This window comes from Ovis aries, chromosome 4, assembly GCF_016772045.2.
Source record: "Ovis aries strain OAR_USU_Benz2616 breed Rambouillet chromosome 4, ARS-UI_Ramb_v3.0, whole genome shotgun sequence".
Classification (NCBI taxonomy): domain Eukaryota; kingdom Metazoa; phylum Chordata; class Mammalia; order Artiodactyla; family Bovidae; genus Ovis; species Ovis aries.
Genome location: NC_056057.1, coordinates 54268063 through 54294676, shown reverse-complemented (window position 1 = coordinate 54294676; position 26614 = coordinate 54268063).

Here is a 26614-nt window from a genome sequence, read left to right as displayed (position 1 = left end):
GTTTTAATTTACAAGGCAGAACATAGCTTGGGGGGAGGGGGAGAAGATAGATCTCTCAACCTCACTTCAACAAGACAGCAAACAGCTTATGGGTGCCAGAAAAAAAAAAAAGGAGAAAAAACAAGTATGGACCCTGACTGTGTGAGACCAGACAAGTAGAACAGGCCGCGGGAACAGCAGGAGGACACACCAGGACCTTGAGTCAGGAACCTGATGTTAGAGGGGGCCCCACTTGGCGTTCCATTAAAGTAGAAAGAGAATTACGGCTTCCTAAGGCATCTTTGAGTAAACCATAGTCAAAATGAATAAAAGTCATTATCGTTAAGGAAAAATGTGGAATGATTTAATGGAGATTTGAAAATAGATTCAATGTACATGCTAAAGTAGATTCCTCTCTAGAGCCAAAATATGAGAACCAAATATTTCCTTCCAACAAGAAGAACATTCATTATATCCTCAACTGTTTATTGAAAAGATACTATGTGGGGATTACTGTATTAAATATAGAGGGGCATTTGAATCAAATAGGATCCTATCCCTGAGAGAATCTGCTTCAAGCAGGGGAGTTAAGACAAGCTAAGATGGGCAGTCAGCAGAATTTTTTACTATTACTAGAAAGAGTTAAGTCTAAAGGTGCGTCAAAGAGCCATGGGAGGTCAGAGGGGAGACACACACACACACACACACACACACACACACACACACACACACACACAGCCATACAAACACTCTCTTGATGGCTGACTGCAGAAGACCTCGTGTAGAAAGGCTCACATTAAGTAGGAGTTCCTTTGGTTTAACTAGCAGGGAGGACAGTCTTGGATGGAGAAAGTGGTAAAGTCTAGTTTGGCCATTAGAGCTGGGACTTGGGTTAATCAAATGCATGCCCTTGAAAATGAGTACCACCTTAAAACCCTTTGTCCTTAGCATCTCACTTGCCTTATTCATATACTTTAAGTGGTCGGTCTCTTGCCAAACTTCACATATTGTTCTATATGAAAATAGTGGTCCATCTGATTTAAACCTTGAACTTTTTCTTTAAAAACTTATGTCATTCCCCCAAGACAAAGCTACCATATGTGGCAATGCTGAGCTGCTCTAGTGGAAGGAGAAGTGGGTGCTGGAGTCCAGCACCACCTGGTAAGTCCTATTCTCCATTCACTTACATACCCTGTCTCCTCATTCCTCACCCTACCCAGACCAATGGGCAAAGAACTTGAAGAAGCATCTGAGAATAACTCTGCATAGTTTCATTAATTTAGCCAACAAAATTTGAGCATCTAGAATGTCCCAGGAAATGTGCTTCGAGGTAGTGACAGAATGTTGGCTACAGGAGACATAGGTCCTATCTCAAGGTGCTTACAGTCAAGCTACAAATAAAGATCATATAAGGTCATGGCAAAAATGGAGCCAGCAAGGAACCTGAGGGCCCAAATAATAGAGAATTTGATATGAAGTTGGTGTGATTTTGCTTAATGTCACTGTACTTCTTCTTTTCTTTTTTTTTTTTTTTAAATAGGGGCATGAAGGGCTCAAACTACCACTTAGGTAGGAGTATAACCTAGCACAACCACTTAAACTAGGAGTGTTCAGTCAGTTCAGTTCAGTTACTCGGTTGTGTCCCACTCTTTGCAATCCCATGGACTGAAACACACCAGGCCTCCCTGTCCATCACTAACTCCCAGAATTTACTCAAACTCACGTCCATTGAGTTGGTGATGCCATCCAACCATCTCATCATCTGTTGTTCCCTTCTCCTCCTGCCTTCAATCTTTCCCAGCATCAGGGTCTTTTCAAATGAGTCAGTTCTTCGCATCAGGTGGCCAAAGTATTGGAGTTTCAGCTTTAGCATCAGTCCTTCCAAAGAACATTCAGGACTGATTTCCATTAGGATGGACTGGTTGGATCTCCTTGCTGTCCAAGGGACTCTCAAGAGTCTTCTCCAACACCACAGTTCAAAAGCATCAGTTCTTCAGCACTCAGCTTTCTTTATAGTCCAGCTCTCACATCCATACATGACCACTGGAAAAACCATAGCTTTGACTAGACAGACCATTGTTGGTAAAGTAATGTCTCTGCTTTTTAGTATGCTATCTAGGTTGGTCATAACTTTCCTTCCAAGGAGTAAGCGTCTTTTAATTTCATGGCTGCAGTCACCATCTGCAGTGATTCTGGAGCCACAAAAAATAAAGTCTGACACTATTTCCACTATTTCCCCATCTATTTGCCAAGAAGTGATGGGACCAGATGCCATGATCTTAGTTTTTTTAATGTTGAGCTTTAAGCCAACTTTTTCACTCTCCTCTTTCACTTTTATCAAGAGGCTCTTTTGTTCTTTTTCACTTTCTGCTAGTAGGGTGGTGTCATCTGCATATCTGAGGTTATTGATATTTCTCCTGGCAATTTTGATTCCAGCTTGTGCTTCATCCAGTTCAGCGTTTCTCATGATGTACTCTGCATAGAAGTTAAGTAAGCAGGGTGACAATATACAGACTTGATGTACTCCTTTCCCTATTTGGATCCAGTCTGTTGTTCCATGTCCAGTTCTTACTGTTTTTTCCTGACCTGCATGCAGATTTCTCAAGAGGCAGGTCAGGTGCTCTGGTATTCCCATCTCTTTCAGAATTTTCCAGAGTTTGTTGTGATCCACACAGTCAAAGGCTTTGGCATAGTCAGTAAAGCAGAAAGAGATGTTTTCTGGAACTCTCGCTTTTTCAATGATCCAACAGATGTCACCAATTTGATCTCTGGTTCCTCTGCCTTTTCTAAATCCAGCTTGAACATCAGGAATTTCACTGTTCACATACCGTTGAAGCCTGGCTTGGGGAATTTTGAGCATTACTTTACTAGTGTGTGAGATGAGCACAATTGTGTGCTAATTTGAGCATTCTTTGGCATTGCCTTTCTTTGGGATTGGAATGAAAATTGACCTTTTCCAGTCCTGTGGCCAATGTTGTTTTCCAAATTTGCTGGCATATTGAGTGGAGCACTTTCACAGCATCATCTTTTAGGATTTGAAATAGCTCAACTGGAATTCCGTCACCTCCACTAGCTTTGTTCATAGTGATGGTTCCTAAGGCCCACTTGACTTCACTTTTCAGGGTGTCTGGCTCTAGGCTGATGATCACACCATTGTGTTATGTGGGTTATGAGGATCTTTTTTGTATAGTTCTTCTGTGTCTTCTTGCCACCTCTTCTTAATATCTTCTACTTCTGTTAGGTCCATACCACTTCTGTCCTTTATTGTGTCCATCTTTGCATGAAATGCTCCCTTGGTATCTCTTAATTTTCTTGAAGAGATCTCTAGATTTTCCCATTCTACTGTTTTCCTCTATTTCTTTGCATTGATCACTGAGGCAGGATTGCTTATCTATCCTTGCTATGCTTTGGAACTCTGCATTCTAATGGATCTATCTTTCCTTTTCTCCTTTGCCTTTCACTTCTCTTCTAGTCACAGCCATTTGTAAGGCCTCCTCAGACAACCATTTTGCCTTTTTGTATTTCTTTTCCTTGGGCATGGTCTTTATCCCTGCCGTCTGTCCTATATAAGACACTATGTTTCTTTCGATTGGTATTAGCTCGTATCTGTTGATTAGCTATTCTTTTGAAGTGAAAGTGTTAGCCACTCAGCCATGTCCTACTCAGCAACACCATGGACTGTAGGCCACCAAGCTCTTCTGTCCATGGAATGCTCCAAGCAAGAATACTGGAGTGGGTAACCATTCCCTTCTCCAGGCTGTCTTCCCGACCCAGGTATTGAACCCATGTCTGAATTGCAGACATGCAATTCAGGTGGATTCTTTACCATCTGAGCCACCAGGGAAACCCCCATTATTCTTTTAGTTACTATTAATGCAGTTGTATCTTTTTATTTGTTCTCACACTTTTGTCTTGTAATTTCAGAAACTAGTCCATTTATTATAATAAATAATATAATATCTACAATTATAAGTATTATTTAATAATATAATTACATATAATAATTAAGAAATTTGAAATAGTTTCTGCTCTAATTATGTTGGACTAACTGCTCTCTTTCTCTATCATTTTTCTCCTTTCCTGATTTTTAAAATTTTTGATATAGTTTTTTTTTTTTAATCATTATTTACTTGTTTGTTTGATGCCCTCGAATCCCCACATATTTCCATTCCCTTAGTCTGGAAAATACATACTCTACCTCTATTATTTGTAGTTATCCCCAAAATGTTAGCTTATATATTTAGCTTTAAGTCCATAGTTAAGGAATATCTATTCTCTCTTTCCAAACATTATGAAGACCTTAGAATGATTTATCTCCAAACTTGTATTTTTACCCAATATTTTAATTCTAGCATCTAATATCTAATACAAATTAGAAATTGTTAGTATTATTCTATACCATCAAGTTTTGTTTGAATTAACATTGTATTTGCTATTTTCTCTGATCACCATTCCTCTGTCACTCTCCATCTTTTCTTCTTAATGATTTTTTATTTCTTCATGAAGTTTATCCTTTAGTTCTTTAGGGAAATGTGTTGGTAGTAAGTTCTCTCAATTTTTCAAATCTAAAAACAATCTTTATGTACCTTTATTCTTGAAAAACAGTTTTACAGACAATACAAATCTGTGTTTGAAATTTGATTTCCTCAGAATTTTACAGATGTTATTCCACAGCTTTCTGGTTTCCATTGCTTATCTACTGCAAAGTCAGATATCTGTCTAATTGTTGCCATTTAGAAGTTTATCTTTATTTTCAGTCAATATTCATTCTCATTATAGTAAATCATGATTAGGATGGCTTTTATTTTTCTTATGATTAGTTGGGCTTCAAAAACTGTAAATTTGTAAGAACTAATTACCCCATTTAATACTCTATCCAATTCATTCTATCCCCTATGGAACTCAAATTACACACATCTTAGAACTTCTGTGTCTATGCTTCATATCTTTTAGCATGTCTTTTTGTATCTCCCATTTCTTTATTTCTCATTTGATTTCTGGACATCTCTTCTAGTTCTGTGTTCTGGTTTACTAATTCTCCCTTCACTTTTAACTAAGTTGCTGTTTAGTTGTCCCAATCAGTTTCTAATTTCAGTTTTTACATTTGTGTTTCTATGGCTTTCTTTTATAGTAATGTCTTGATAACTATAATAATGTCTTGCCCTTTAGTGATATGTGTTCTTCTCTCTTTTATTTATTTAAATACTGATTTTACGTTCACATATGATAATTCCAGTATCTGTAGGTTTTGTTGCTCTGGTATTATTGCTATTGCTTCTACTAAATCTAACTGGTGGTAGCTAGTTTCTGTATGTACTTTATGATTTTTCCCCTAGTCTTAAGTGAAAATTGAAAAATCCCCTTGCAATTTTATGTGTGAGAAAGTTTGATGTGTCTGAGTTTTTTGCTTATTCTAGATGGCTAGGGGTACAATTAACACAAAATCACTTTTAATTAAATGTTGAGCTTATATATTTTTGATGATTTAAGGATAAATTAAGAATCCAAGCCCATGCATTGATCAACTAATAGATCTCCAGAATGTCATTTTAAATTTTAAGATCGACCACTGACTCTCTCTCAGTTAGAGACTTCCACAGAGATTTTAAAGTCTGACTTCCTCTCTCACAGAGATTCTAGTCTTTGCTTTCAGTCTTCTTCCCATGAGTCATTCAAATCAAAGCTGTAGGCTGCTGGAGACCAGGAAACATTACACAGCAGTCACAGGTTTTAGTACTGGTTTACCTCCCTGGATTTGTCATTTCTCATTATTTTTAGCCTCTAAAAACTTTCATTTCTCTCTTAAATGCCCAGAGATGGCTCTGATAATGAAAGCTCAGATAATGATGGCTCATATCATTATCCCTTCACATGCGAAAATCTATTTTATTTTTACTTGTTATAAAGAAATAAGATTTTACAGATATGACAGCTTCTTCCACCATTTAATCAGAGGTTAGCATACTATAGCCCAACTGCCTAATTCTGTAAATAAGTTTATAGGAACACAGTCATGGCCATTCATTTATGAATTTCTATGGCTAATTTTGTGTTAGAACATCAGAGTTCAGTAGATGCCCCAAAGACCATCTGATCCACAAAGCCAAAAAATTTACTGTCTAGCTTTTGCAGAGGTTTTCTGACCCTTAATCTCAATCATCAGTGATTTATTTATCTTAAACAAATATTTTTAACTTAATAAAACAGCAAAGTATTATTCTATCTAGGCATTCAACATAGGTTTATAATATTACAGCAGCAGATAAAACTTCTTTGATGGTATGCATTATACATAAAAATTTTAGTAGCAGATCCATCATAGGAATATACTTAATAAATCCCTTGATGATGATGATGGTGATGGTGATGATGATATCTTGAATTCTCATACTTTTCTAAGCTATGACAGATATAAGAACAGATATCATTTTAGAGAGTTAGATGTACTTGTCAAGTCATTTTGGAATGTGATATATCACCTTAATTGGGTACGTTTTGCCTCCAGGAATCTTAACTGCTTATGTTCTCTGACACTGTTACTGATAAAACTCATTGCCACAGATTAAAGCTATGAATGTTACTCACTTTCTAACATTATAGCTTTTATTACAGGATAATATCTTTACTATTTGTGTAATATCCCATGTTATTCCACAAAAGAAGAAATACATATTTGTATCAAAAAATGCAATATTCTAGTGATAGCTCTTCACTATCTAGTTTTAGAGTACATATAGCCTCAGCTGTTCTGTTCCATACAGAAAAAAACAGATAATTATATACACTTTAAACCTTATATACATATTGTTTTTGAAAATGCTGCTGACAGAAGATGGAGATACAGCCTCCAAAAGTAAAAGAAATGGCTAAAAAAAATGTTGTCACAAGGGAAAAAGAGAAGTATGTTACACAGTTGTATTCCTGGGATAGGGAACATTGTACTTGGTGAGAAAAGCTAGAAGGAGTGAATTGAGTGAGTGGTATATTCTAGATAGAAGAAAGTGCCAAGTAGAATGAATACAGTATACTTGTAAAGTGTTCCTGATGGAGAGATAGAGTCCTAGATTTAAGAGACAGTTGGCATTTGCTAAAACACTTGACTGACAAGTCCCGGAGAAAGAAAGGAAGTGCTGGGCATAATGGCAGCTAGTGTAGAGAGCATGGACTGCAGTTTTTCTGCAGAGCAATGTTGTTCGTGGCTAGTAGTGATCTGCAGAAAATGTAAGTGAACAGTTTTGACAGAGCAGCATGTGAAGGAGAATAAACTAGCCAGGATATCTGGCTGCAGTGAAACTGACTAAGGGAAACTGTATGGGTACAAAATCAAGCTGTAATCTCTTTGGAAACTAGGCAGTAAGTCTGAGAAATGTGTTCTGAGGCAGAAGTGAGCAGTATACATTTCAATTCAATAGATTTGTATGGTGATCTTTCTTCTGTGTTAGGGGAAAAAAGTGTTATAGAATGCTAATGAGTTAATTACAAAAACAGTATGCAAAACTTTGTCATTTGTTTAAATGATTTTTCTCTATTTGATATGGCTGTAAATGTAAAAAGCATTTACTGAATGGGTTCCATGCACAGAGCACATGTGAACGACTTGGTGGACTTAGTGGGGAAAGAGAGGTACAGTGCAGGTGATTCTGACTGTGCGGCATCAGGTTTTAGTTTAAATAGATCTTATAAACTCAAGGCACATACCACTGAAAACGCGCCACCTCGAATATATGTGTAGTGGTCCAACATAAATAGATTTCTCAGTGTTAATAGAAACATGTCAAAGGATTGCTTTGCAAATGTTAAATGCCACATCAAGGTCAATATTGCCAAGAATATCCATGAATGCTGTTTTAAAGTGTCATTATAAAGCAAAGAAAGAAAAGTAGCTCTGGGGACTATTAATAATAGCCCTAGGACTTGGATTCTATGGACAAGAAACATGAGATTTTTTTCCCAGAGAATAATTACCTTAGGAATCTCATTTTTGTCTGAAAACTCACCTATGTTTATTGACCATCAAACCTTGACAAAAGGCTTATCTTTTAAATGGCTATTCCTAAGTGGTACTGAATGTTTGAAATACAATATCTTTGTTGGATCTGTTTGTGATTTAACATTCTTACAATATATCTTATTACAGAGACTATTATTTTCTTAAATCCCATAAAACAACGAATAAATATTTGCAAGAAGGGTTTAATAGATGACATCAAAATGACTCAACACAGAGTATTTATAAAAAGTATGGCAAGATGCATGTGGAAGAGGCTCTCAGAAGTGCTGACAATACTACTGAAGCAGATTACCTTAAAAGAAAACACATATGGTTCCAGTTTGTGCCTTCTTGCTCAACTAAATATGTTTAGAGGCACAAGCTTGCAACCTGCTGAGTGAATCCTATTTTATCCGTATGTGAATTATAGAACTAAAGAGGAGACAGTTAAAATTATTATTCAGTTACTTTTTCACATTTCAAGATGGAAAACATTAGCAAATGTATGGGTTTCCTCTTTTCTTTTACAGATTTGGACCACAGGATTAATTTCTTTTTCTTCGGTGAACTATCTATTGGTAATCCTGCTTCCCAGACTCTATAACTCAAGCCTCTAAAATGCAATGTCATTTTGTTTTAGTATATACAACTCTAAATTTGGAAGAATAGTTTGTATAAAGACAAAAGCAAATGATAGCCAATTATCACTTCACTTTCTGTCTACAATTTCCCCTGTCTGTACAGCCTAATTTTGTCCATTCTGAAACAAATAATTCAATCCCACTTTTTACCCTGGTTGCTGTCTTTTATTCTCTCTTTCACAGTCAAAAATTTTGAGTGTCTCACCTACCCTCACTCTCTCTATTAACTTTCCTATCCAAACCTTCCTTAAAACACTGCAATCTGATTTCCTCCAAAACTGTTTTGAAAACTAACTTTGGCTTAGTCATCAATGACTTTTTGTTAAGTTTTTGTCCTCTCAATTTCTGTCTTTTTATTGGTGTATCAGTGCTTTACAATGTTCTGTTAGTTTCTGCTGTTCAATGAAATGAATCAGCTGTGTGTATACGTACACCCCCACCCTCTTTGGCCTCCCTCCCTCCCCCCCAACCCCCATCCCACACATCTTGGTCATCAAAGAGCAGCAAGCTGAGCTCCCTGAGCTGTACAGCAGCTTCCCACTAGCTATCTATTTTCACACATGGTGGTGTACATACATGAGCCCTAATCTCCCAATTTGTCCTACCCTCCTCTTCCCCTGCTGTGTCCCCATGTCCAGTCTCTGCATCCATGTATCCATTCCTGCCCTGGAAATAGGTCCATTCTGTACCATTTTTCCAGATCCCACATATATGCACTAATATATACATATTTTTTTTTCTCTTTCTGACTTATTTTACTCTGTGTGACAGGTTCTGTGACATCAAAATTTGTTTTACTTATAACAAAGCAAAACTTTTCCTTTGGCTCATCATTCAAAATTTAAATGTTGAGATTTATCAAAGCTATATCCTAGACTCTATTATCTGCTCATCCAAGCTTTTCAAAGGTATCCAGATGTGTTTCTCTGGCCTCAGTTTTCATCTACTGTAACACAATTTATATATCTCTAGTCTAGGCTTCTTCTATGAGCTATAGATCAATATAACCCTCTATCTACTGATATCTCTACCTCTTTATATCTCAGAAACTTTAGGCAGAACAAGTCTAAAGTAACCCACACATCATAGTCCACCTCCTCCATCCCAATGTATGGCATCTTCCTCCTTTCAGTTGTGCAAGTCAGGAACATGGAAGTGAGCCTTGCCGCCTCCTATCTCCATATCTATATCCAAAAAATCTTCTAGATTTGTCAACCTTATCCCCTGTATCTCTAGAATCATCCATTTCTCTCCAACTTCACATTTTGTTGTTATTCAGCTGCAGTCATGTCCGACTCATTGCAACCCCATGGACTGCAGCAGGCCAGGCCTCCCTGTCCCTCACCATCTCCTGAAGTCTACCCAAGTTCATGTCCATTGCATCAGTGATGCTATCCAGCTGGGTTCAATACTACTGCTCAATCCAGGTGTTTGACTTACTCTATGTGATATGTGATGTGTATAATGGAGGCATATGCCCACTGCAAAGGATGGTCGGTATTGTGCCCTGATATTATGTACCCAAGTTTGAGAACCCAAGTTGAAGCTGCTCAAAGACCTGTAAGCCAGCAAAGCAATGGGAAAATCTGTCTGGATCCAAGCATAAGCATAGTGAATAAGAAGATATTATTCAGGCTCAGAAGAGACACTGAGAAAAAAGCCCTACAACTAACAGTTGAGAAAATTTCTCAGATGGTGCCCACTGAGGGAATTTCTAATCCCATAAGGAAAAGAATGGGAGTTTGTGCACTGGTTCTGTGAGGAGAGTTACAATAGGATAAAACAGACAATAATGTTTAAGACTGGAGGGGAGTGCACACATTTGGTATTTCATGACAGGGCAGTGAGAGAGAAAATGAATTGTTGGCATGGATCCTTTTCCCTTAGAATTGCAATTGCCTGTAGCAGTAATTACCAGGCTGACTCCTTTGGTTCAGGAAAAACAAACATGGGGAAAAAAAATCTTTTTGCATGTCTGTTTTCCAGAGAAAGCATTTCTAGCATTTTTTTCTTTATACATTATTCTTTAACCTTAAGTGACACTGACTCCTGGGAAACTGGTCTGGGCTGTCTTCCACTTTAGCTTATATATTTATTTTGTCACAGAGAACTTTAGGGCCATGTCAAAAAAATATTTGCTCCTACCTCCAGAGTAGGTAAGAAAATGAACTGGGTTTTTACAAAAAATTCACGTTAAATACCACCTCTTTATATTTGATTCATTTGTTTATTTCCCAAACTTCGTCAGAAACTGAATGAATGAATGAATATTTACATACATACATATAATTAGGTTCCCTTAAGTGAGTCACCTCTTTGTGGTGAATTCCTTCAGGAAATCCTCTATGGACTTCTGAGGACTAATCACCCCCCACAAATTACAAACACGTACAATCTCCCCACCCCAACACACACACACACACACACACACACACGCACACATATACCCTGCTTCCTTAATTATTATTATTTTTCACAGTTCTTCAGTCAGGGGCCTTTATGTAATTTTTAATCACTGTATTTGAGTTCATTTTTATCAGTGAGCTAAGTAAATATTCTTATTGAACTATTCAAGATCTCTACTATCAAATGCATTTAAAAATTCAGTAGAACACTATAACATGTTTTTATGAATATGAATTTATAGTAAATACTTATAGCTACTTTCATAAAATATATTTAAGCATATATACACCCACGCTAGCATAGAAAAAGCAGAACTAATCAGCACTGTAATGTACTTAGAAAAACTACTATAAAATGTACCAAGATAGACTCCAGATATAGTAAGTACATTTGAAATTAGTTAAGTTTATAATGAATTAATACAAGTTCAAAACCAAGTTTCTGCAGCTATAATCAATGAACTATTAAGAATATAACACTCATTCTAGAGTCAACATAGATATTTCTAGTGACTCAGAGAGTTGCTGCTACTGCTGCTAAGTTGCTTCAGTCGTGTCCGACTCTGTGCAACCCCATAGACGGCAGCCCATTAGGCTCCACCGTCCCTGGGATTCTCCAGGCAAGAACACTGCAATGGGTTTGCCATTTCCTTCTCCAATGCATGAAAGTGAAAAGTGAAAGTGAAGTAGCTCAGCCGTGTCCGACTCTTTGTGACCCCATGGACTTCAGCCTACCAGGCTTCTCCATCCATGGGATTTTCCAGGCAAGAGTTCCGGAGTAGGGTGCCATCGCCTTCTCTAGCAATACCTTTATTACCATCTAAATCCAGAGCCCAATTACCATCTAAATCAGAGAGCTGAGGCTCTTCCAGTGAAGTAATATTTAGAAATTGAAGAAACAACCATAAACACCATAATCCAGAAACAACTGAATATATAATAATTGCAGAGTAACTATAATCTGGTTGGATAGAATCACCAATTCAATGGACATGAATCTGCAGAAACTCCAGAAGACAGTGAAGGACAGGGAGGCCTGGTGTGCTACACCTGGGGTTGCAAAGAGTCAGACATGACTTAGCAACTGAACAACAAACTACAGTCTATATAATGAGTCTATATAACTTGACACATTGACAATACCTTCTTTTCAAGTATTAGTTCAGTTCAGTCGCTCAGTCATGTCTGACTCTTTGTGACCCCATGGACCGCAGCACGCCAGGCCTCCCTGTCCATCACCAACTGCCGGAATTTACCCAAACTCATGTCCATTGAGTCGGTGATGCCATCCAGTCATCTCATCCTCTGTTGTCCCCTTCTCCTCCTGCCTTCAATCTTTCCCAGCATCAGGGTCTTTTCAAATGAATCAGCTTTTTGCATCAGGTGGCCAAAGTATTAGAGCTTCAGCTTCAACATCAGTCCTTCCAGTGAACACTCAGGACTGATCTCCTTTAAACTCTACTTATCTTTGATAAAAAATAAATGAGTTACTGCATGTCTATTTATCCTGCCAATGGAAAAGGTATACTAGAACTGAGAGGGTTAATGAAAATTAATAATAAAAAAGAAGGGCAAAAGATGATACAAGTAGTGTGTTGGATGAAATATAGGATCGTAGACATTTACACAGTCAAGAGAGGAGAAGACTGAAGGGGATTTGATCACAGTCTATAAATACCTTACAAGTACTCTCTGTATAAATGAAAGACTGTGATAATTCAAAGCGTCAGAAGATGGAAAGACAAGGAGCACCGATCTGAAACTACAAAAGAAAATGTTTCAGCCTTATATTAAGAAATATTTTGCAATAGTAGGATACTTGGCATTAGAAAAAACATCAAGGACGATATACAAAGTTTAGAAAAGGCCTGAAGATGTTGTACCTATGAGTACAGAGAATAAATCAGAAATGACGAAAGGAAGAGTGGAAAACAGTGATGCTCACAGGATCAGAAAATGAACTTGTTTGGGATGTGTGAACTTGTTTGCGATCAGAAAGCTGCTGATCTTTCTGCTAAATAAGGTTCCCTACGTTTCATCCTAAGAACTATACCAAAACTTGAAAATAGCTTAAACAAATAAAAAATTTTAGTTTACATTATAACCAATTATTATCACCCAAAATTTTCAGCTCTTGGCTCTGAAATTTCCAGCTCTTGAGTATGTTCTTGCATTTGATAAAGAGCAATGAAGTTAAATGCTGGTAGCTGGAGTTTATAATCATAGACTTACCTAGATTTTGTACTCACAGTGCATACTCTTTATAATTGCTTTAATTACACAGGTTCAGAACCTCTTCTAAATAAAATGTTAATAATAATAACAGTAATTAAATAATAAAAAGATCACTGAAAACAAATATATTTTTCTATATGTAATACTTTTCCACCTTAGAAAAAGGAAAACCCAATAATAATTACATATATCCTTTTCTTAAAAAGAAATAAACATTAATTCTCTAATTAAATAATGAAAAATCCAGTTTGTTGCTTTCAGACTGCTTTCAAGCATTTGTTCGTTTGTTCATTTTTTTCATTGTTCAAACATCAGCATTTACCTGCTTCCTTGATTCATTTCCTCTTATGAGTGGACTTCCTATTGCCTTATCTAAAGCTCCAAAGATTTTTAGTTTTAAGAGAGATGCTTTCAAGAGAATCAAGAGTTTGCTGCTCCCTTGGGTGTGGTCAAAGGTTCATAAAGGGAATACTGAGAATAAGGAAGTGTTTAGTTGTAATTAAATGAAAGGAATTTGCTATGAATCAAATTTATTAATTCACCCACTTTCAAACAGACAAAAAAGAAAATTAAAGTTAATCATCCTCTATGTATCAAGAGCTGAACTAAGCAAGTTTAAGAGTATGAGAAAGTTCTAGCTAAAGATGATTCTGACCCAGTCAAGCTGTTTGGTTGGCCTGGTTCATTTTCACTTCTTCAGTTTCCTATACATAGTACTTTGCAATGTTCAATGCTTTGCAGATGGAGAAAGCAGGGATCTCTCACAGGAGAAGACTGGTTACTTAGAAGTTTTTGATAGGGCAGAGAATCTCTAGGATGCTGGTGTTGATACTGTTGACAAGGCTGATTATGTTTAAAGGCTGGGTAGAAAAGTAGTGTAAGCAGAAAGAGAGGACGCCCTTAGAGAACACGGAATTTTTTTTTAATTAGAGGATAATTACTTCACAATATTGTGATGGTTTATGCCATACATCAACATGAATCTGCATTAGGTATACATATGTCCCCTCCCTCTTGAACCCCCCTCCCCGATCCCTCCCCATCCGACCTCTCTAGGTTTTCACAGAGCACTGGCTTTGGGTTCCTTGCTTCATACACCAAACTCCCACTGGCTATCTATTTTACATATTGTAATATATGTGTTTCAATGATATTCGCCCAAATCATGTCACCTTCTTGTTCCCCGACTGTGTCTAAAATGTCTCTGCCACATTTGCTGCCCTGTAAGTAGGATTGTCAGCACTGTCTTTCTAGATTCCATATATGTGTTTTAATATATGATATTTGTCTTTCTCTTTATGACTGACTTCACTCTGTAAAATAGGTTCTGTGTTCACCCACCTCATTAGAACTGACTCAAATGCATTCCTTTTTATAGCTGAGTAATATTTCCTTGTGTATACGTAACCAACTTCTGTATCCACTCAACTGTTGATGGATATCTTAGTTACTTCCATGTCCAAACTATTGTAAACAGTGCTGCAATGAACACTGGGGTACATGTGTCTTTTTCAGTTTTGGTTTCCTTAGGGTACATGTCCAGTAGTGGGATTACTGAGTCATATAGTAGCTTTATTCCTAGTCTTTTAAGGAATCCTCATACTGTAAAGAACACAAGATATTTAATAAATATACATGATAGGGAAAAAATAGGTTCTGAATAAATTAAAAATTAGAGAAGGCAAAAATCAAAGCTAACAATCAGAAGATTTCAGAAATTTCAAACTACACAATTTAGAATTTGAAATCAGAAATGGAGTGGTCACTGGGTTACTACTGTAGAATGGAGGTGCAACAGATTGTCATCAAGGAACCCAAAAGTTCTTAACAGGTGAAATAAAGGATTTCAATAAATGATACATTGAGTTATGTAGATGTTTTTACAAACTTTAGGAGTTATAAACAAAATAGAAAATACCTTAATAATTTTGGTGTTCAAATACTCTTTCATTTGACTTTTAGAATATTATAGTACAAGATCCCCAAATTAAATGTCATTTATTCTTTTGTCAAATATTCTCTTGTAGCACATAATTAGAACTACTAGAATATCACTTGATTACTGAATTTTACTGTCTCAGGCTTAACACCAAAACATGTAACAAAAGTTTAAAAATGAATAAAAAACTAAAATCAAAAAAAGGATGAAAAATATGTAATCTTACTGTATTAAGTCAATGACTTCTCCTTTTGGCTCCAGGGTACCTATTTATATATGTATACTGAAAATGAAAGTGAAAGTGTTAGTTGCTCAGTCATGTCCAACTTTTTGTGATCCCATGGACTGTAACCTGCCAGGTTCCTCTGTCCATGGGGTTTCCCAGGCAAGAATACTGGAGTGGGTTGCCATTTCCTTCTCCAGGGGGTCTTCCCGACCCAGGGATCAAACCCAGGTCTCCTGCATTGCAGCAGATTCATTAACATCTGAGCCACCAGGGAAGCCCCATATGCATACTACACATAAACATGTATACAGCTTTGATGACTGATGAAAGAATCATGATTTCAAATTATTTACCTTCCCCTCCCTTCTTCCTTCTCCTCTCCTCTTTCTCTCAATCGTCAAATTTGAAACGTTATTTAATAAGTTTGAATTAATTATGTGTCCCATACTGAAAACTGGCCTATAATATTATTTCTTAAATCACATTTCAGTGCCTAACAGAATTTTTGAAAAACCTATCAAAGTGTTTCAGAATATAAGAAATACATCAATTGGACAGAAACAGTTCTTCATTATGCTTTACACACAATTTTGCTCAACTGCATATTTTAATTAGAGCAGAATTCTAGCTTCTGTTCATTGGTTTAGCATGAGCAATAAAATGAAGTTTATTTAATTTTCTAAAATAAGTAAAGCAGAGTAAAGTTAATTAAAAGTTAATTACAGAATAATGAATCATCTACCCTTGCTGTGCTAGAATTGCCCAGATGATTAGATGCTGTCCTTCCTGAATACACTTCCATTCCCATAAGCTGGGTATCCCTTTCATTCAGTATAAGGATTTTCATCTGTGCACTTGAAAAGTTTATGTTGCCTTTTTCTGAAGGTGTCTTATAGGCAATACACACATATACAGGCGTACCTACACACAGCTTCCTAGTTTCTTTCCTTTTATATGCTTTCCTCAGGCATAATTTTCATTTAGACTTCTGATTGCCTTTTAAATTTGACAGAATATCCTATAAAATTCGTTAGTAATTGTTTCATTTCCCAGCATGGCATGTGTAGTTAACCTTGAAAGACAGATTGGGCGTTAACTGTGGTGAACCCAACCTTTGCCAGTATCACAAAGGTCATGAATCTGTTCTCCCTGGTCCTGTGTCTTCAAATAGAAGGTTTTGTACATATTGGAATTAGAATGCTTTTACTGCTCATTAATTCATCATTAAAATGATGTTAACTAATCATTCTCTATAAGGCTCTGGTGTACAGATTTTCTGTCACGAACTGCTATAGCTGGCTCACAGCCACTTACACCTTGCTGAAAACAACAGCATTCGTGCTTTTGGTAGACTTAAATCTTTTTGTCAGATTTTATCTTAAGTAGTAGGACTTATAAGCTTTCACTGGGAATATAAAGTGACTTATACTGAGAGTATTTTAATTTTATGAATGGATATATATATGGAAATATTTGAATTTCAATTTTGCACAGATTTCTCATAGTATAAGAAATAATGTATAATGAATATTATATAAACTCCTCAATCATGTGTCTTGCATCTTGGCATAAATATTAAGGCATTGTAACAAATATTGTTACTTACAATATGAAAAGAAATGAATAAACATAACTTGGGATATTTATATTTATTCACTATATTCACTTTAGATATTTTTACTTATTGACAGTCTATGTAATCAGCTATTAGTTTTGGAAAAATCATGAGATTCAGTGGTACAAATGTGATATGAACTAACCACAAACAACTAAATCCTGAGTCTTTCTTTAAAAGTACACAGATCTTCCTTGACTTACAATGAGATTTCATCCCAATAAATCCATCTTAATTCAAAAATATTGTTAATTTTCAAATGTGTTTAATATAACTAATCTACCACACATCATGGCTTAGCCTCGCCTACCGTTAACATCCTTAGAATGAGTACCTTAGCCTACAGCTGAGCAAAGTCAGCTAAGGCCGATTTTATAATAAAGCTTGGGTATCGTGACTCATATCACATATCGGCAGCCTGAGAAAAGATCCAAATTCAAAATTTGAAGAACTGTTTCTACTGATTTTGTATTGCTTTCACACCATCATCAAGTTAAAGAATCCTAAGTCGAACCATGGTTAAGTTGGGGACCATCTGTATCCTATATTTTACATCCATAATTTTTTAGCCTTCTGCTAAAGGATACATGTAGAGGCATTTATCTTCCCACATTTTGTTAATCAGATATCAAATATGAAGGAAATAGATGGAAAAGATCTTAAAATAAAATTTTGAAACTATCTTTTAAACAGGGGCTACAAGAATTTGGAAGAGAGGGTGCAATCATGTTTTCACAACTTACTTGCTGTAGTGCCTTTATCTTCGCTATTCTAACACATGCCATCATTTTTCTTTCAAGATGATTTTTCCTGCTTTTATATTTTAATTATGCATACAATTTATTCACTATTACATTCTAATTTGCTGGTTCTCAATTTTCCAAAATTTAAAATGATGAAAATGGGGGATCAAAAGAAACTTTTCAGTTTAGAAATGCATACTTTTCTTCAACTACCATTTTCAAGTGTTGATTCAAACTTTAATATTCAACTTTTTTTTTTTTTTGCAAATACAGATCTTGGCTATTCTTTTCATTTGTTAATGAAAAATATGTCAAATCGGGAAAGTGTCATTTTGTGAGAGGGGCATTGTACACCATTTTTCTTTGCATTATAATTTTTATGGTAATAACATTTTGATCCATTTGATTCCAATACTTCTTTTTAATAATGCCTGAAATTCTTGGTAGAGAAAAAAAGAGAGTTTAACCCATTCCATAAAAAGAATTATTCATAATTTACAATAATTGAGCAGAAATAAATTCTACAGAGTGACAAAAATTCCCCCTTCTAGCTTTTTGTTAGAAAGGGAGATGGTCTAATGGATGCCAAAATGTGCTGTTTGTATAAATGGCTGTTTTATTCTGTCTTCATTACTGGGTAGAGCTAGGTTTCAAAATGTTCCATTTCCTCAGAAACAAGTTTGTGTTAAGACTCCAGCCTTAACCATCACAAAGCATTCTATAAGAACAGAATAGAAAAGATTGTATGGATTATAAAGCATTCTACATATATATGGATCTGTTGTTTTTGTGTTATTCAGTTCAGTTCAGTCACTCAGTCTTGTCTGACTCTTTGCGACCCCATGAACTGCAGCACGCCAGGCCTCTCTGTCCATCACCATCTCCCAGAGTTCACTCAAACTCACACCCATCGAGTCGGTGATGCCATCCAGCCATCTCATCCTCTGTTGTCCCCTTTTCCTCCTGCCCCAATCCCTCCCAGCATCATAGTCTTTTCCAATGAGTCAACTCTTTGCATGAGGTGGCCAAAGTACTGGAGTTTCAGCTTTAGCATCATTCTTTCCAAAGAAATCCCAGGGCTGATCTCCTTCAGAATGGACTGGTTGGATCTCCTTGCAGTTCAAGGGACTCTCAAGAGTCTTGTCCAACACCACAGTTCAAAAGCATCAATTTTGTATTATTACCTCCTATCATTACTACCAATTTTTACATATAGGTAGATGGCAATGGCACTCCACTCCAGTACTCTTGCCTGGAAAATCCCACGGACGGAGGAGCCTAGTAGGCTGCAGTCCATGGGGTCGCTAAGAGTCGGACTCAACTGAGCGACTTCACTTTCACTTTTCACTTTCATGCATTGGAGAAGGAAATGACAACTCACTCCAGTGTTCTTGCCTGGAGAATCCCAGGGATGGGGAAGCCTGGTGTGCTGCCATCTTCGGGGTGGCACAGAGTCGGACACGACTGAAGCGACTTAGCAGCAGCAGCAGCAGAGACCATCTATTACTGTTATGTAATTACTCCAATTAAATAAAGACCTAATATTTATCTCAAGTTCATCTAGTTAATTTATAAATTTAACACAATATGTGACTGGCAGGTAGTGACATTATAAAATACTTAATTTCTCTATATTGAACCACAGACATTTATTTGGACCACAATACAGTATATAATAACATTCAAAAGAATTTTTTATACCTTTAATCAGTTATTTGTAATGTTTTTAAATCCTTATTTATTGAATCAAAAGTTTAAACATAATAAGAGGTATAAAATTGGCAGCATCATGTGTGGAAACTTGAGAAACGACAGATGAAATAATAACGCCACAAGGGCTCATATAAATGATGGGTCAGAGTGGGTTTCAAAAGGATGTGTGTGTGGGTGCTAAGTTGCTTTCGTCTTGTGTGATTCTTTGTGACCCCATGGACTGTAGCCTGCCAGGCTCCTCTGTCCTTGGGAGTCTCCAGGCAAGAATCCTGGACTAGGTTTCCATGCCCTCCTCCAGGGGATTTTCCCTACCCAAGTACTGAATTCAGTTCTCTTCTTCTGCATTGGCAGGCGGGTTCGTTACCACTAGCGCTACCTGGGAAGCCCATTTCAGAAGTATGCATTTATTAAATAAATAAAATATGTTAGTTAATAATTACCCCTTAGATGTCCTAGGATAGCTAGTCTCTAAAAACTGTTTACCGTATAAAGTGAGAAAAGCAAGTAAATAAGTAACTAAATTCTAAGCCAGTTAGTATATTAGGAGAGAATGCACTTTTTTCATATATATTAATACAAAGGAATAATGAAAAAACAATGGATGTAATATGTTTAACATTTTTACTCTGCTTCACTGAAACTTTCTGCTCAATATGCTAAAGAAAACAAAAATTATGCAAAATTAGCCTCAAATGTCTTTAACTCTGCCAGCTAAATTAACCTCTGAAGGAAAATATAAATTCATAAACCATTGCCGATCTGTGAGTATTGTTTAGGGACTTGTGCAACACAGTAACACACTGAACAGATTGACAATGTAGTCCTTCTCCAACAAAGCACTTTCAGAAAGAAAAACCTTCCTGGGTTCATTACATACTATTGACATTCCAGCTTCTAGAACCCAAATAAGAATCTGTGCTGCCTGTTTCAGGCATGATGGTCTCCAATTCTGTTTGAGATAAGAGGGGCATGGCATTAGCACTTCTAAAAGGGTGACGGAAAGCCAATGACTCACTTATAAGAACAGCATGTTCCTACATGGTATATTTTCTGATGTGAAAGGGAAATCAAAATGGAGTCAGAATTACTATGACAGTCCTCAAAAATGGAACTGGGAGGCCAAAGATGAAGTGTAGCTTATGCATCTCAGTCTGGATGAGATCTGACCTTTTTACTACTTCTTGTCCTAATGAAAGCATCCATAACATCTGCCGGAAATGCAACATACTCATGGAAGCCTTAATCTAAAATAACTTATGATAACCGTCCCTTAACACAAATATTTCTTGTGTCAGAGTAAGTCTCACAGCTTTTGCCTTTTGACCCATGACTCCTTGTCCCCAGAACACTCTTACTGGGGAAGAACTAATCTGTCTTATGAATTCTAATTCGTAAGACTCCAAATAAACTCTTTTCTTACATATAGCCTTCTGCATTATTTTTTGGTCAACACTCCAGACAGGATTTTTTTTTTTAATCTGTTTTGTTTACTGATATATCATGCATCCTAGAACATTGCCTGGTACTTACAGGCATTCAGTAAAACATTTTTTGAATTAATGAATATGAATCATTAAAATACCTCACTGAAGGAGAGAAAAGAAACACTTTCTCAAAAAAGAATAGTGTGAATATAAAATACACCTCTTTCTAACTGTTTTGGTGTGAGCATTCAGCTTGCAGCAAGCTAAGCCAAACAACTAGGTCATTTGTTTGTTTGTTTGTTTCCCCCTCTGTATATTTTTTAAAAATTTAAAGCATAATTGATTTACAATATTGTGTTCATTTAGGTATACAGAATAGTGATTCAGATTTTTGCAGATTGTATTCCTTATAAGTTATTATAAGATATTGTGTACAACTCCCTGTTGTTGTTGTTTGCTATTGTTGTTTAGCCACTAAGTTTTGTTCAACTCTTTTGCAACCCCACGGACTATAGCCCACCAGGCTTTTCTGTCCATGAGATTTCCCAGGCAAAAATACTAGAGTGGGTTGCCATTTTGTTCTCCAGAGGATCTTTCCCAACCCAGAGATCAAACCAATATCTCCTGCATTAGCAGGCAGATTCTTTAGTGCTGAGCCACCAGGAAAGCACTATAATTACCTACGTTATACAGTAAATCCTGTTGCTTATGTACTTTGTGTATAGTGGTCCATGTCTAAATCCATACTCCTAATTTCCCCCTACCTTCTCTCTCTCTCCTCTTTGGTATTCATAAATTTGTATTTTATTGTCTGTGAGTCTGTTTTTTGTATGGGTTCATTTGTAATATTAATATTTTTTGAACCAATGTTTTCATTTTTTCCAGATAAACACCCAGAGTAGAACTGCTGGATCATATGGTAGTTATATTTAAACTTTTTAAGGAAACGCCAAGCTGTCTTTCATAGTGGCTGTAGCCAGTTACATTCCCACCATCAGTATAAGAAGATTCCCTTTTCTCCACATCCTCTCTAGCTTTTATTTTTTGTAGATTTTTTAATAACTATCATCCTCACCAGTGTGAGATGGTAGTTTTGATTTGCATTTGTCTAATAATTACAGCCATGAAATTAAAAGATGCTTACTCCTTGGAAGGAAAGTTGTGACCAATCTAGACAGCTTATTAAAAAGCAGAGACATTACTTTGCCAACAAAGGTCCATCTAGTCAAGGCTATGGTTTTTCCAGTGGTCATGTATGGATGTGAGAGTTGGACTGTGAAGAAAGCTGAGCGCCAAAGAATTGATGCTTTTGAACTGTGGTGTTGGAGAAGACTCTTGAGAGTCCCTTGGACTGCAAGGAGATCCAACCACTCCATCCTAAAGGAGATCAGTCCTGGGTGTTCACTGGAAGGACTGATGCGGAAGCTGAAACTCCAATACTTTGGCCACTTCATGTAAAGAGTTGATTCACTGGAAAAGACCCTGATGCTGGGAGGGATTGAGGGCAGGGGGAGAAGGGGACAACAGAGGATAAGATGGCTGGATGGCATCACTGACTCAATGGACATGAGTTTGAGTGAACTCTGGGAGTTGGTGATGGAGAGGGAGGCCCGGCGTGCTGCAATTCATGGAATAGCAAAGAGTCAGACGTGACTGAGCAGCTGAACTGAACTGAATAATTAGTTTATCTTGAGCATCTTTCAGAAAATGAAGATCATGTCATCCGGTCCCAACACTTCATGGCAAATAGATGGGGAAACAGTGGAAACAGTGTCAGACTTTATTTTTTGGGCTCCAAAATCACTGCAGATGGTGACTGCAGCCATGAAATGAAAAGACGCTTACTCCTTGGAAGAAAAGCTATGACCAACCTAGATAGCATATTCAAAAGCAGAGACATTGCTTTGCGACTAAGATCCGTCTAGTCAAGGCTATGGTTTTTCCTGTGGTCATGTATGGATGTGAGAGTTGGACTGTGAAGAAAGCTGAGCGCTGAAGAATTGATGGTTTTGAAGTATGGTGTTGGAGAAGACTCTGGAGAGTCCCTTGGACTGCAAGGAGATCCAACCAGTCCATTCTGAAGGAGATCAGCTCTGGGGTTTCTTTGGAAGAAATGATGCTAAAGCTGAAACTCCAGGACTTTGACCACCTCATGTGAAGAGTTGACTCGTTGGAAAAGACTCTGATGCTGGGAGGGATTGAGGGCAGGAGGAGAAGGGGACGACAAAGGATGAGATAGCTGGATGTCATCACCGACTCGATGGATGTGAGTCTGAGAGAACTCTGGGAGTTGGTGATGGACAAGGAGGCCTGGCGTGCTGTGATTCATGGGGCCGCAAAGAGTCGGACACAACTGAGCGACTGAACTGAACTGAGCATCTTCACATGTGCCTATTAGCCATCTGTATGTCTTTTTTTAGAAAAATGTCTATTTTTCGATTGGATTATTTAGCTTTTGTTATCAAGTTGTACAAGCTTTTTGTATATTCTCAATATTAATCCCTTGTCAGTTGCCTCATTTGTAAAAATTTTCTCCCATTCTATAGGTTGTCTTTTCATTTTGCTCACGGTTTTCATTTGCTGTGCAAAAGCTTTAAAATTTAATTAGGTCCCATTTGTTTATTTTTGCTTTTATTTTGCCTTGGGAGACTTATCTAAGAAAATATTCCTCTGATTTATGCCTAGGAATACTTCACCTACGTTCTCTTATAGGTATTTTATGGTTACATAGAACCACGAAAGACTCCAAACTGCCCATGAAATCCTGAGAAAAAAGCTGGAGATATAACCCATCCAGACTTCAAACTATATTACAAAGCTACAGTAATCAAAACATCATGGTACTGGTCCTAAAACAGACACATTGATCAACGGAACAGAATCGAGAGTCCAGAACTAAACTAAACTAAATTAAGCCCAGACATACCTATGGTCAATTAATCTATGAGAAAGGAGGCAAAAATACATTGTGGAGAAAAGACAGTCTCTTCAACAAGTGGTGATGGGAACACTGGACAAGTTACATGAAAAACGATGAAACTGGAACGTTCACACACAAAAATAAACTTAAAATGATTTAAAGACCTATGTAAGACATGACACCATAAAACTCCTAGTCCATTTGTGAGTCTATTATTGACTCAGCTGGCTGTGTATTTTTCTCCATTTGCAGACCTGATCATCACTTCTGCTACAGTTCCATCTACCCTCACATCAAAAACCACTCTGGTTGCCAACCAGATTTTGTATCTGACTTTTGTAACATAAGACGAAGGAAAAGAACACAAGTAGGCAATATAATCCTTCCCCTTTATAAAAATGTAACACTAGCCTGTTTTACCTATGTAGTCGCATCTCACACCTCTCTTTCTATCCCCGTATTTCTGTAACACCAGGGTAAGGAGGATAAGCAGACAATTTTAAGCTTAATAGTAATTTAAGTGATTAACAAGTCAAAGAATTTCTAAAATACTTCAAGGTTTATGCTGACAATTCTATACTGAGGACAATTAAAGTTGCATAACCTCCCCTTGCCAAAAAACAAAATATACCCAAATAAATTCTTAAACATTTCTTTTTCCATTCAAGTATAAAATTATCTATTGGCTTTCACTGACCTACAAATAGAATTGTCAAATGTGAAAAAAAAAAACAACAACAGAGTTTATGAGTTTTGCAAGCAACTATTCCCACTATCAAACTACCAAGTTAGGTGAGTTGGAGATCTTAGCCTTGCTCCATGTAACAGATAGATAGGTATCCACATCACAAGAAAAGTCACTGCTATTGAAATGTTTGGGGGGAAAAAAAAAAAAAAAAACCTCAGCAGAAACAAAAAGGCAAGATGGCTTTAAGGTTAAATTAGACATTGGACTAAAAAAGCGAACTGTATCATTTGAAAATATATCACCTTTTTACAAATAACAAATCAAATATTACTAGACCATAAGAAATTAGACATATTTTAAAAAGAGAGACAAAGCGAATATATTTCCATTTCTAAAATGGAATACGTTCAAATAAATAACTTTTTACTATGTATGTTTATGCTTATATATTAGAAGTTATTTTAATATTAAGGTTATAGAGCATAAGCTAAGTCTACACTTTCCACAATGCTTTCACTATACCAAAACAGTCTGTCTTTATTTGCAACCTTATGCAAAACAGTGAACTTCAAAATTAATTCTATGGAAAAAAATGAATCAAACTAGCTTGCCATTTTAAAGACAGAAATATAGCTTCTCTGATAGCTCAGCTGGTAAAGAATCCTCCTGCAATGAAGGAGACCCCAGTTTGATTCCTGGGTTGGGAAGATCCCCTAGAGAAGGGATAAGCTACCCACTCCAGTTTTCTTGGGCTTCCCTTGTGGCTCAGCTGGTAAAGAATCCACCCACAATGCTGAAGACCTGAGTTCAATCCTGGGTTGGGAAGATTCCCTGGAGAAGGGAAAGGCTACCCACTCCAGCATTCTGGCCTGGAGAATTCCACCGACTGGGGTCACATGGTGTCACAAAGAGTCAGACACAACTGAGTGACTTTCACTTTCACTGAGAGGCCGTGGTTAAGAATATGGTCACTGGAGACCTCTTCCCTGGGGAAAATCCTGCCACTGTTGAGAGCTCTGCTGACCCTAGGAGAGTTATCTAACATTTCTGTTCCTCACTATACTCTCTCAAATGAGGATAACAACCGTACCTAATTCACAGACTTGATTGAGGATTAAATGAATTAATGCAAAGAAGGCTTGTTATAATGTCTTAGAAATATTAAAAATAACTGTTCAATAAATAAATTTCTATTTTAGTCAGACTAGGGGAGAGAGGGCAAGGGCTAAGTATATCCTAGAAATTACTACAGATTATGTTTCCTAGCTAAAAGGAGAGGAGGGAAAACCTCTGTTTCTATTAAAATAATCCACAAGAAATAAACACAGAGGTGATCTTAGACGCACTGTTTTTGTTGTTGTTGTTGTTTAGTCACTAAGTTGTGCCCAATTCTTTTGTGACCCCATATACTGATGGGCTGCAGCACACTAGGCTCCTCTCGCCATGGGATTTTCCAGGCAAGACTACCAGAATAGGTTGCCATTTCCTTCTCCAGGGAATCCTCCCAACCCATAGATCGAACCCATGTCTCCTACGCTGATCTGTGCATTCCTTACCACTGTGTCACCCAGGGAAGCCCAGTGTTAATTAAGGACCCTAAATTACCCAAGATCATGGATGCTGTATGCCATGACCTCCCAAACTCTTCAGGTCTGTAAGGGTGATGGATTTTGGGGTTAAAGAAGTACATTTGAAAAATTCTCTCTTAATCCTTCCTTTATAGGTTTTTCTGTGAAGAAGGCTGAGGGCCAAAGAATTGATGATTTTGAACTGTGGTGTTGGTGAAGATTCTTGAGAGTCCCTTGGACTGCAAGGAGATCCAACCAGTCCATTCTGAAGGAGATCAACCCTGGGATTTCTTTGGAAGGAATGATGCGGATGCTGAAACTTCAGTACTCTGGCCACCTCTTGCGAAGAGTTGACTCATTGGAAAAGACTCTGATGATGGGAGGGATTGGGGGCAGGAGGAGAAGGGGACGACAGTGGATGAGATGGCTGGATGGCATCACGGACTTGATGGACGTGAGTCTGAGCGAACTCCGGGAGTTGGTGATGGACAGGGAGGCCTGGCATGCTCTGATTCATGGGGTCGCAAA